The sequence below is a fragment of the Hydra vulgaris genome, chromosome 08 (genome assembly GCF_038396675.1).
Source record: "Hydra vulgaris chromosome 08, alternate assembly HydraT2T_AEP".
NCBI lineage: Eukaryota > Metazoa > Cnidaria > Hydrozoa > Anthoathecata > Hydridae > Hydra > Hydra vulgaris.
Window position 1 is genome coordinate 24,191,025 of NC_088927.1, and position 13,745 is coordinate 24,204,769.

A 13,745-nucleotide genomic window follows, 5' to 3' on the forward strand; every position below is an offset into this window, starting at 1 on the left:
AATAACCCAACGGACATTTCTTCTAGAACGTTAGAAAAAGACTATATAAAGTTTTCAAGCCACGTCAAATTGACGAGGGTTTAAACTTTTTATAATCATACTTTTTACACGCTTATAGATTATTGTATGAAATAAGTCACAGAGGCTTAAAAAAGTATTGATATAAATAGCTTTTTAATAGAACTTTTAATTATAAGATAATTGTGTTTTATGTCATTACGTAATTGTGTTAAAATTTGTATCATTTAATTTGCATCCAGTGCTTAAACATCCCGACCTTCTTGTCTAATCTGTCGACATGCAAAAAATGCCACTAAACAAGTTTAAAAAAGATGGTTTGAAAAACAACGGCCAGGCTACTACAACTGAGCTGTTAAGATGGTCGTCTTGCAAAAAAATTCTTATTAAAATAAAAATTATTTTAAAATACACTAATAACAATTAAAAATTGTTATTAGTGTGTTTTAAAACAGGAATGTTTGCTCCTTTAGAAAATTTATTCTTTTACGCATTTTTTTAAAATTAAATTTTCTAAAAATTACGTCCTTTAAAGACATGTATAAAGTTTTAAGAAACATAAGATTTGATATAGTGTAAACTGAGCATTTTAATTCAATTTATTATTTATTAACCATTTTTTATTAATTAGGATATCTTTAAAACTGTTTTTTTTTTAATTATGTTAGTTTTCTCTGTTTCTGATTTTTCATACCTAAAACACACATATCTTAGCTACTTTTTCACATTTTTGAATGAGTAAAAACTTTCAGGGTTTGTTCATCTGTTTATAAGTTGGAATGTGAACCAGAATGTAATTAATTCATCAAGTATTTTAAGAATTACGGGATGACTTTCGTTGAATTTTACCTTTTTTTATTTTCCAAACACGTAAAGCTGCCATTATGAATCTAAAAATGTGCCGCCGTGGCGCAGCGGTTAGAGTTGCACACGCATACACAGGTAAAACATCTCTTTAAATTTTGCTGATCTAAAAAAAGTAGGATTCACTTCTACTTTTTTTCGATCGCCAGAAGTGAAAACCAATTAAATTTTGAGTATCGCGTAATGTCAACAGTAAAAAAACCGCTATAACGTTTTTTAAAATGGCATTTAAACAAAATTCTCAACTTGAAGTTTCGAAAGTGTATAGTTCAACATCTAATAGTTCTTGCAGTATCAGTTTTTTAGGAGAAGTATTTCTATCAGAGGTTAGCTTTTCTTTTCTTATAATCTTATTAAAAACATTTGTATTCAGATATGAAAGTATCCATAATTGTGGGATGTATCGCATTTTACATAAAAAGATAGAAACGTTAAAATCATTGGATGATATGTATTCTCTCATACGTGTAGATTTTATTTTAGTGTGTAGATATACATATATGTAGATGCTTTTCATGTGCAATAAAAACTTTAAATACAACAATTTTTTCTGAAAGGCATACAACGTAAACTAAATGCCGCCATACTTGTTGTTGATAGCAAATAAATTAATGCGAAAATTAACTTAGGCCGAAATCAAATCGGCGTTTCGTTGAGACGAAAAGATTTGCGTCTTGTGAAAAACGGTTATAAATTACGTCACTCTCTAAAGGTAAGGGGTTGTGGTTTGTGACGACTCGTAATGGGATTTGTGACTAAAGAGTTATGATATTGTGACGAGGGGAAAAGGAGGGGGTCAAAAACGTTCGAAAATTGCGTGAAATAATTTAAGAACGGCTCCTAAGCGGAAATAGGATTTTTCTTACGATTTCATCAAAATTTTTGCAATTTTAAACTTTTAAATAATTTTCCATAAAATTAGGTTAGTAGTTCCTAATTAAAAAAAGATTGTTTAAAATTTTTTCAATATTTTATTGGGGGGAATTTTAGGGTTAAAAAAACAAATGTTTTTGATAAACTTTTGAATTGCTAATAATAAAAATCAACAATTTATATTATACTTATATATTTTCAAACTAGTTATATATTAAAAACAAAAAAAATTCAATTTGTTTTCATAATAGTTTCTTGTTTAATTCAGTCCGCAAAGATTAATGGAATCACGTTACTGGTAGCCAGTTTTTTATTTGATACAAGTTTTTTTATTACAAATCAACTTTTTTTAGTAAAAAAATATCTCCCCAGAAAATATTCTTTAGCGGAAGTTTATTGGACCTGTATAGGCACATTGATCAGTTAACTATAGTTTTGCTCAACGATTACTTAGTGGGCTATTTGTGAAAGCCGCCAAAAGTGGCTAGCTGATAAATAGCTACCATATGACATGTTAGACGGTTATCAGCTGGCCACTTATAGTAGATGCCACTAATGGTTTACCAAATAATGTGAACTTCCAGGCAAAATGGTTTTTCATGGTGTGTTGTTTCAAGACCCTTAAGTCTTTTTGGGGCACCTAAAACAAATTATTTTTAAAAAAATTAACATTTTAATTTCACGGAGTTTAAAAAGTGGTATTTAGGTGGCTGAATTATGTTGATAATTCTCTCAATCAATTATTATCTGACAGTCATGGATTAGTGATGTTTTGGTGTTATTGCATCATACTAGTATATTCTAAATTCTTCTACTAATGATCCAAATTCTATTTTTTTCAAAAACCTATTCAGTTTTTGATAAATCCAGTGCTCTGGGAACCCAAAATGGCGCCCTGGAAAAATGGTTTTTTGGTGTTTTCTTCTCCAAAAATGTTCATAAACTAGTGTAATTAATTACTGTTTATGAACAGTAATTAATTACAGAACTTTTTTGAAGAAGTAAACACCAAATAACTATTTCCCCAGGGCGCCATTTTAGGGTTTCTAGGGCACTGGACCTATAAAAAACTGAATAAGTTTTTTTAATTTGGATTAAATTTCTTTTACTTTGCAACTTAATTAGGTTGCAAAACCATTGAAAGATTGTCATAGTTTACATAACCATTATACTCAATATCATGGTTATATATCATTATATGACAATATAATATTGTCATAATGCTGGGCTATGAAATGCGTTTACAGAGTTTTCATAATGTTTTGTCGAAGATCGTGGTCTAAATTTTTATTTACTATTGTTATCATTATTTTTTAAATAAAGTATTTAAATAAACTTCAGGACGTTTTTTCAAATTAATCCTCAAGAACGCACACATTGCCATTCTGCAAAAACTCCTTTTTTGAACAGATTTATACTTTTTAGAAAATAAAATACCAGACTATTGCCAAATTTATTGAGACTAGTTAACCCAATGGTATATTAAGAATAACAGTTATACTTAACATATCATTGAATTAGCCTAAATTTTGACGTATTTTCGCAAGCCATTTTTAATCAGCAAATAATCAAGGACGTCTCGAATAAATCATAAAAGGGGCATCGTATCTGCTTTTTGCCTACTAAGGCTAAAAAGAAGAAAAAAAAGTCCTCGTTGGCCAACATTTACTGACATTCAACTAAAGGTTCAAATTTGCCGGCTCCAGGGTCATCATTTGCCAACTAATTTTCGAATAAAATTCTCCTAGGACTCAGACACCCCCTCCTCCAAAGGACGGCCCTGCCTCTAATTATAAAAAGACAAAATATCATTAGCATACATATATGCTATAGATATTTTGCCTTACAGATTTTGGTTAACTATTACAGTTTATTACAGATTTAATTAATAATTTTAAAAAAGTTTTAAAAAATTTTTGTTTTTTATTATTTTGAAGTACTTTTGTGTGTTTCTGTATTGTTGTTGTATCTATAGTCTTTTATGTTTATAGAAATGAACTTCTCAGTATCAATTCGAGACTTAGTTATGCTTACTCATGCATGTGCAAATGCAAACTTTTGGCTTCTAAAAAAATAATTTTTGTTTTATTATTGTGGAGTTTAACTATATTCATTTATTATCAAGACAAAAATGTAACCATTTTATTAAAGAGGTTTGTAACTGTTTCTAATTAATTGTGTAAATATTATGTCGAAGTTGTAAAGTAAAATATATTATTACCAGTTAAAGTTATATATATATATATATATATATATATATATATATATATATATATATATATATATATATATATATATATATATATCCTATAGCGTAGAAACGTCAAAATTGTTAAAAATATGTTTTGACATTTTTGCTATTAAAGCTGGTGATAGCTCTAGATAAACTTGATATCAATATTTGAAATTCTCTCAAGATTCTTGACGGCGATAATTAAAACATGCTTAAATGTCTTTCAAGGTTTTTGGTGACAACAACCAAAATTTTTGGTGAAAATCAGTGAGAATCGCTACAAACGAACTTATAGTTGCTCTAGACATTTTCATTGTTTTGGAGCAGTGCCGCGGCTACTGGGTTCAAGGCCCTCCTAAAACTTGTCGAAGAGACCCTGAAACCTTAAAACATTTTGCGTTAGGTACTATTTAAAAAGAAAAAGCCACTACCCCTAAATTCGCTTTAAAATAACATTAAAATTCATTCGGATCTTTTACAATTGGATAAGGTTTTTAAAATAACAATTTCTTTCAAATTTGTGAACTTGCTTCTTGCTCATTATTATTGTTATAAACTTTATGATTACTTTTAATTAACTAAATTTGATAATTAAATCAGCAAATTATTCAATTCATTTTATCCATATACTTTTCAAATGCTAAAACAATTGAATAAACCCTTTCTTCAATTTAAGGTTAGTAAAGTTAAGACAAACTCGAATCTATTGTATTATAATGTATAAAAGAAAGTAAAATGTAAAATCGAAATATTTGAACGTTTAAAACTAAAATACAAATATTTAATTTTACTTAAATCTGTGAATGTTTTGGAGCTCATTAAATACTGAGGTTTATTTTACAACGTTTAGAAATAGAAAATATTTGTTAGAGTTTCAGAGTAAACATAAATAAATTAATTATACCATAAGATAAAGAATTCTATTTCTAAGTTTTAAATTTCTTCTTAGAAACTATAAAAAAATAAAAAAAAACTATCAGCGACAATATTATGATAATATTTGATGAGTCACCAAAAACGACTCCTTTTTCTAAAAGTTTTTTGAAAAATATTCTGGTTTAAAATTTTTTCTATTGATTTTAATTTTGGCGGTTTATAGAACACATTAACTATTTCAATTGAAAAAATATATATTCTTTGCATTATGATATGTGCAAGTTGTTTAGCATTTGAAACCGCGAACTATTTATGACGGAAATAACGATGCCACTTTTTCAGCCTTTCTTAGTACGTAAAATGTGTCATATTCTGTAGTATTTGCGTCATAAGTAAAACTGACAACTTTTGCTGAAGGCATCATTAGTTAGCCAGATTTTTTTATGCAATGTTAAATTTTTTGCAAATTAAATATTTTTTCTTTCTTGTAAAAATATTTCAAAGTTTTTAAAATTTGTTTTAGCACTTTCTGATGTTAAAATTAAGAATTGATAAGTATATAAAAAGTTCAACGTCCAATAAATTGTTAGCTCGGAATGCAAGTCATATTGAAAATTTATCAAAATTATATTTAAAAATGTAATTATCTAATTTATGTAAATTTATCATTATATTAATGAAAAAAATTTCTTTAAAATAACGTTAGATTGTAACGTAATATAAAAATAATTTTTTTCATTTACATATTTATATAAGATTTTAATAAAATTTCCTTTCGACACTTGTATTCAGAGCTGAAAAAGTATTTATTTTTGTTAGAAACAAATAAAGTGGTTTTGTATTCATTTATGAATACGGATGTTTTTTGCATATAAATTTTTTTTTGTTTCTTTTCTTTTTCTACAAAGGCATTGGGGGTTTTTATATACTTTTCAAAAAGTTCTGCATATTAATTTAAGTTTGTTTTTAAAACTTTAACATCTTTAATAATAATTATCAATATTTGAATTGTCGTTGGATAACGTTTTTCTATTTTGCGAGGTTAGAGCTATTTTGTTCTATCTCCATGTTTTTCCGAACCGAGAAAATCAAGTTCAAAGTTTTAAATGGACCTGCAGGCCAAATAACATAAAAAACGCAAACAAAACTAGTTTGTATTAATTTCCTATACAGACTATCACAGTTTCAAAGAAATTGTTTTAAAATATTTAAAGTGCAGGTGTCTGAATTACTAAACCCAGATTTGGAGATAGAACAATGTAATACACACTTTTTTTTTTTTAAATACAGTATTATTTTGTTCTATTTCCATTTTCTGTTAAAAAACATAATAAAAGCTAGTGTTTTTTATATTGTGGCAAGATAATTGTATATTCTATATAAAGTGTGGCAAGATGATTGTATATTTTATATAAAGTGTGGCAAGATGATTGTATATTTTATATAAAGTGTGGCAAGATGATTGTATATTTTATATAAAGTGTGGCAAGATGATTGTATATTTTGGCAATTAAAGTACTGTAAGTTTAAATTTACAAGAATTAATCAGTTTTTCTTTTCGGTTACAGACTTGCATGAAACATTTTCTCCCTTTCTATTTTTATACAGCTGATCAGATTGTCTTAGCTGCTTCCTCACATTCTGTGTCCAAGTTTTAGGTGCTGACTTTCTTTTCCTAGTTTTTCCTTAACGTAGGAGCAAACGACGAGCCAGTGCTATTTTAGGATTATCATCATGATAACCCAGAACAGTCAGATCAGTCTCTAAAAAAAAAAAAATAATAACAAAATGTATATATGTGTGTGTGAACAATAACATATTTTACCTTGAAAGTTTTGTTGTTGTTTTTCTGTAATAAAAGACACATCCGCTACCATTTTTGAGTAAATAACGTTCGATTGGATAAAACGAAGATAAACAGGATTAAGGAGATTAAGGAGAACAAAATGCATTGTCAGATATAGTAAGTTAATTTTTTTTTTTGACTGATTTATTTGTAAAAAATAAATATTTTATCCATAAAAAGAAAAATTTGTGGAGATAGAACAAAATAAATCTAACCTCGCGATTTATCAAAACGCTGGTTTGTTTTTTTGGCAAAGTTTATTTTTTAACTTTTTTCGTATTGTATCCGTCCTTTATCCCAAACTTGTCAAACATATCCTTGATTATATTTTTTATTTCGACTAATGTAACTGTCATTTAAATAAAATTTTTAGTTATACTTAGTTTTACATTTTTTTACCACAAGCTGAAAAAAAATACATTCCTTCATTAGAGTCAGGGGCGTCAAGAGTCTTCATAAAACTGTTCTTTTGGGCTCCCCTCTCGGCGCCACAATTTGGTGAAACATAGCTAACATCCACTTGTTACAAAAAATTTACATTAAATGATCCTCTGAGTTTCCAATTTGAAGACATTTGTAGTTGATATAGCTGCAAATATACATCTAAACCTTTTGAAACAAGTATTTTCATTATCGTTCTCCTTCATTTTCTTCATTAAAGTTTGTTTTATCCAATCAGACTGACAACTATTAAGCTCTTTTGTTTTTGTTTTTAATACTGTTTATGGTTGGCTTCAACAACAAACAGTACTGAAATTAAACACACAAAAGCTGAATATGTAAATATTTTAATAAAAACCTTTTAATGAAATCCTCTATGTTAGATGTAGTTGTACTTGTTTGTGATGATCGTCGTGCTAACATTCATAATTAGGCACTTCAACACTTGAGTGCGTAATATCGATAATCGGTAAAACAAGGCTAAAGCAAAAGGATCTGAGGTTTTATGTCGACAAAATAGTTTGAGGTATTTGTTCTTCCATCGTTCAACCAATGACTTAAAATACAATTACTTTTTATTTGTTTATTTTAAAAAGTAGAACTGCAGCCTAACAACAGTACTGAAAATATTTTTTTGAGATTTTCATTTTTAGAGATAATTTTATTCAAAAATTAAGGTCATTTTATAATCCAAATATTTCTAAAAGTAGGGTGGGGTGGGGTAATATGGATAGAATTTTAGATATATATTTTTCTAATATAATGTTTTTTTTAGTTAATAACCACCATAAAAACTTTTGTTATTTTTCTTTACATTCAGGGTGTATACAATAACTTCACAATGAGTAGAACATAAATATATTTTCAATAACTAACTTACTTATCCTTTTTTAACATCATCTTTTATATATCCATACTACCCCACTGGTGGGGCAATACGAATACTCGTAATATATTTGATATATATATCACACTTATTGCTTACATGAATTTAAAAGGTCAAACTGTATTGGTTATGACAAGCAGTTTTCTTTTTCTTACTGATACAGTTTTCTTTTTAGTTTGTTTCTTTTAACTTTGATACAATGTGTACTGACTCCTCTTTCTTAACAAGCAGTTTGGCAGTCATTAATTTACTGTGATTGTATGTACCAATAATGTTGCATTGATATTTTATTTCAGGCATGATAGTTTATATCAGTTTTATTATTTTATCTAAAATATTATAAAGTTACTTCAATAATATAAATATAAAATTTAATTATAAAGTAAAATACGGTAATAAAATAAATAAAATGAGGAATACAAAAATAAAACCTCAAATATTTAGGTGGGAGTTAAAATTTTACCCTAGCCATGCAAAGAAAACAAGTTTGAACTATGATCTTAATTTAAATAGTTCAGTAGCATTATATAAAACTATTACATGTTACTGAAAAATGTATAATACAATATTTAAAAGCATAAGTGAACTTACGTATATAAATAAATGTCATATAGCTTATGATTTTGTAACAAAGTTCTATAATGTTAATAGGATTTTATATATATCCCTTTTACCCCACTATCATTTTACCTGTATATCCATTTTACTCCATTTTAGATTTTTGTTTATTTATCAATATGGGTTAGAAAACTTATAAATTCAATTTTACACGTTGTTACATGATGGTCCAACTAATAAATTTACATAATTATTCTTGAATAAGTAATATTACTGAAGTCTGCAAACAAAAGTTTTGAAACGTAATGTTTTTTTTATTTTTTTCAAAACAAAATGCTTTACATTTTAACTATTCATGTAAATCAAATATAAACATTGTTAATGCAAAAAAAAAAGGAAGTTAATTATGTGTATAAACTGTTGATAATTTTCAGGTTTTAGCATTATGTATAGATAACTTACTCCAGGCATACTTATTGAATATATCCATATTACCCCAACAATCCATATTACCCCACCCTACCCTAACAAGTATTTTTTTGATTTAATAACAAAATCAATTATAGCATTATATTACCCTAATAGTAAACATATTTTTGAATAGTAAGCGTTGATCACACAAAAAATATGCCTCGACCAAAAAGTTAACTTAAAAAATTTTTTTTTTAAGCACTTGTCAATTTTCAAGACGGAAATTTAGTTTTTAAATTAGTTTATTGTTTAGGAAAACCCTTTTTGCATTACCATTAAATAAAATTGTTTAAAAAAGTAGTGTCATAGATTTATTATGTCAAAGGTGGGTTGATTCCTAATCATTAAAATTCCATTTACTATAGTTTTTATTGGTATCATGTTCTTAGTTTTGAATAATAACGGTCTTGTTTATGCGTTGATGCGATTCTTAAAACCTTTAAATCACTAAAACCTCAAAAGTCATACAAAAAAAGTCTTAAATTTTGTGGTTTAAAAGTTGCATAAGTTTTCGACTAATAATAATATAACGACAAGTTTGTTATATTTTAACTTTTTTTTTTTTTTTTTTTTTGTTAATCACTTCCTCAAGACCGAGAAGGCCACTACAGATGAGGAGGCTACTTAATAGTGGTTATAATCCTCTCTCAACTCTATAACTCCGAAACACGAACCTTGACAAACAAGGCCGCTGCGCGGAGAAACAACTTGAAACAACTGGTAATGTTTAGCTCTAACTTAAGGAGTGTGTTTTGTTTCCATTTTGCACTTTAAAATAAATGTTGGAGTGCCTATCATAATAAATTGTCTCAACACCTTTGTTTTGAACAATGCCCGTTGATAGTTGTTTTCAGCGTATACTTTCGTTAATTAAACTTATACTTCTATTAAATTTTTTAACTTAAAACAACCTTTTCCGATTAATTTTCGATTCCCGCCGCAAACTTGATTGCATTGTTTTATATTTGACACCTAAAGTTTGTTTCAATGTCACCCAATTACTTTTTTGTTTAACACATTAACAACTGCATTTATTAGTGCTTTTTATTAAGTATACTTAATAAAAAGCAGATCGTAGATAAGCAATCGACAAGTACTAATTTTGTGCACTCTCTAGCAGACCTAAAAAATGGGAATAAAGAGTTGATTAAAGGAATACCGCAAGTAGCCTGACTATCTATTTCTTATGACTATGGTTAAACGGCTCACAATGGATATGATTTTGATTGCATGTTTTTGTTTTTTGTTTAATTCTTATTTTTAGTGAACTAAGTAATTAAAATGACAATGAAATAAAGAAAAATATAAAAATTATTAATTAAATTGGATTTTAGAAACGTTTTAACTCTTTATAGTAGGCCAGTGTTTTTTCAGAATTCTTCACCTAAAATTTCATTAATTATGCTCCAGGTTTTTGTACATCATTTTTGTATTTAAGTAACTGGCTATTATAGTAAAACATTTTTGAGCGCTCTACAATAGTCACAAAAAACGTTTTTAGTTTTTATTATTTATTTTATTTTCGAAGTTCTTTTCATAATGAACTTTAAAATAATTTTCTCTTTTTGGGAAATTATTTTCAGTTATAATTGTAATCCTATAACTCAACATATTAATATATTGACGGACTTTTCCACCAGGTAGGCTTACTTTTTTAACCGTATTGTTTCATATATATATATATATATATATATATATATATATATATATATATATATATATATATATATATATATATATATATATATATATATATATATATATATATATATATATATATTATATATATATATATATATATATATATATATATATATATTATATATATATATATTATATATATATATAATATATATATATATTATATATATATATATATATATATATATATATATATATATATATATATATATATATATATATTTATATATATATGTATGTATATATATATATATATATATATATATATATATATATATATATATATATATATATATATATATATATATATATATATATATATATATATATATATATATATATATATATATATATATATATATATAATTTCAATTAATAACAGGCTAAAACAAAACTCCTTTAATGAAAATGTATTTAATTCCCCTAAACAAATTTTTGAAGATGCCCTTAAAAAAAGTTGTTTTCAAAATTTCGAATTAAAATTTGACCCTGAAAAAAGAAAGAAAGGAGGTGTTACTTCTTGGTTAAATGCTATTCCGCGGTGCTTTATGATAAGACAGTTAAGACTTCTAAAACCAACCAAATAACTGATAAAATAAAAAGAGAGAGAGAACTTTATATATACAGTTCGATGCAAATTTATAACCTCACCAAAAATTCAAGATCTTACAAATAATTAAATAACTATTTTTAAATTATTCAATTGATTAATATTTTATTTGTAATCGATTCTGGTATCATTTCGTTAATTGACTTTAAAATTTTAGAAAAATGATGGTACAAAAATATAACCTCATTTCAATTTAACTCTATAAAATTTCATAATGTTTTGCATTGCAAATTGAATTTGCTGTTAATGCTTTGTTTTATTGCCGCCATTATGAATAACTTCAAATATTCGATTTACCATACTTTTCGAATGTTTTCTAAGATCTGTAAGAGATACGTTCTTGCAAACATGTACAATTGCTTTTTTAAGTTCATCGACATTCGAATACTATTTCCCTTCTGGATAACCACGTCTTGCTAAGATGCACCATACTTTTTCAATTGGATTTAAATCAGGTGAGAGCGCTGGTCATTCTAATAATTGAATTTTCTTGCCGGTAAACCATGAGATATTTGACTTTGCTCTATGAATTGGAGCATTATCTTGTTGGAAAATAAAATTGTTGATAACAAATTTTTGCGAAATATCCTTCATATGACCATTTCTATTTCCTTCAGCATTTAATTTAGTAGTAATAAAGCCAATCGAAATGTTTTCCAAAATAACCGAACGCACCCAAAATCATTACTTCTCCACCTCCAATAGCCCTTCTTTTTGAAAATATTTTCTCTTTTCTAATGTCATGTCAGTAGGAATTGAAGCCATCTGGACCATCAAGATTGAATTTTTTTTCATCGGACTACACAATTTCTCGCCTTTCTTTTTCCTTTTTTTTTTTTTTTTTTTTTTTTTTTCAGGTGCCCCAAGAAGTCCTTAGGGTCTTGTCATAGAACACCGCGGAAGTGCATTTAAACAGGAAGTTTACGCCTCCTTCTTTACCGTGACGCCAAAATTTGTCCAGAGCTCGTTTAGAACCTGGATCTTCCCAAGTCATGTGGCCCTTGGCTCTTTGAAGACGAGTGCGTTTGTGCGCTCCAGTTAGTGCTGCGTTTTTTTTGCATGTAGAAGAACGTCTGATTTGTCAATTGCACGATTCACTATCCGTCTTGAGCATTTCAATCCCAAATCAGCGCCTATTTGTTCGCGGATATTATAAGGTTACTAGTGGCAAACACAATTCGTCGCTGTTGGCGAGCTCAAAGTAAAGGTTTTCTACCACTTTGATGTTTCGTGCAATAATTTCTTGGATCATTTACAAAATTATTGATCAAACGTCGTGAGCGTCTCAGTTTGCAAGCAATATCCCTATTTGATAAACGCAATGACCTGTAGGCTTCAATCTTGCCTTTTTCTTCATCGGATTGTAATTTCTCTAATTTTAAAATGTAATAAATTTAATTTGAAAACGGAATTTGCTGCAATTTTGTGATGGCTTTTGATGCAATTTAGATAATGAGATTATATATAGTTGTGCACCACGGGTTTAAACGGTTTTTTAATTTGAGTTAATTAAAGTATAAATAGATTCATGTAAATTATTTTGTTTATTTAAAAAAATGATCTACAAATTGAATTTGATCAACAAACTTTGAAAGATATTTTTAAGGTTTCTATACAGGTGAGGTTATAACTCTGCACCTCACTGTAGTATTTTAAGATGGAGGTTTAACATGGTAAGTTTATTTTAGGATATGTTGATCTAGAAGTATATTTCTGTAGTAAATAGAGGGGCATCAACTTTGTCTTCCCTATGCTATTTTAACGTATGCTAGAAGACTATGCATAAAGAATAAGCTACGAAGGTTTAAATTTTTTTGTGATAACTTTGTTCTATCTTTAAAAAGTATACCAAAGGCTTTAGACATTTCAGAGTTGATGGCGTTTATGAAAGCTGACCATGAATCAATTTTGTCAATAAACACACTTAGAAATTTAGTTGTTTAATTTAAACTAGAAACTTTTTAAATAAAACTTTTTCGTCACATAGAAGTTTAGTTTAAACTTAACTAAAATTGATAAATTTCCTTAAAAAAACCTTTTTTTAAAAAAATTGTTTAAATTTTAACTTTTTGTTTTTTGTTTTGTCAAATTTTGCAAGACACCCCTATTTCACCCCTAATTTTGCAAGACACCCCTAATTCCCCCCTAGTTTTGATAGACATCCCTATTTCACCCCTAATTTTGCAAGACATCCCTATTTCACCCCTAATTTTATTCAAAATAAAGAAATGAAGTATCGTGAAATGGGATAAATAGAGACAGTTTTTAGGGTTTTTCTGCTACAAGTGACTCAGATATAGTTTTGTATTTTTTTGTGCTATGTATGGCTATATACTGTTCCTATAAAGACACCAACTATTTTAGATAT

At 27.3% G+C, this 13,745-nt stretch overlaps 1 long non-coding RNA gene across 1 annotated transcript; it reads right to left on the reverse strand.

The window, feature by feature from the left end:
• Window positions 1-6,383: 6,383 nt before the first annotated feature.
• LOC136083696 (uncharacterized) lies at window positions 6,384-6,773 on the reverse strand. The gene is made up of 2 exons (XR_010639996.1): window positions 6,690-6,773; window positions 6,384-6,627 (listed from the first exon to the last, which is right to left on the reverse strand). It is a non-coding gene; the product is annotated as an uncharacterized LOC136083696 (long non-coding RNA).
• Between the last annotated feature and the right edge of the window lie 6,972 nt (window positions 6,774-13,745).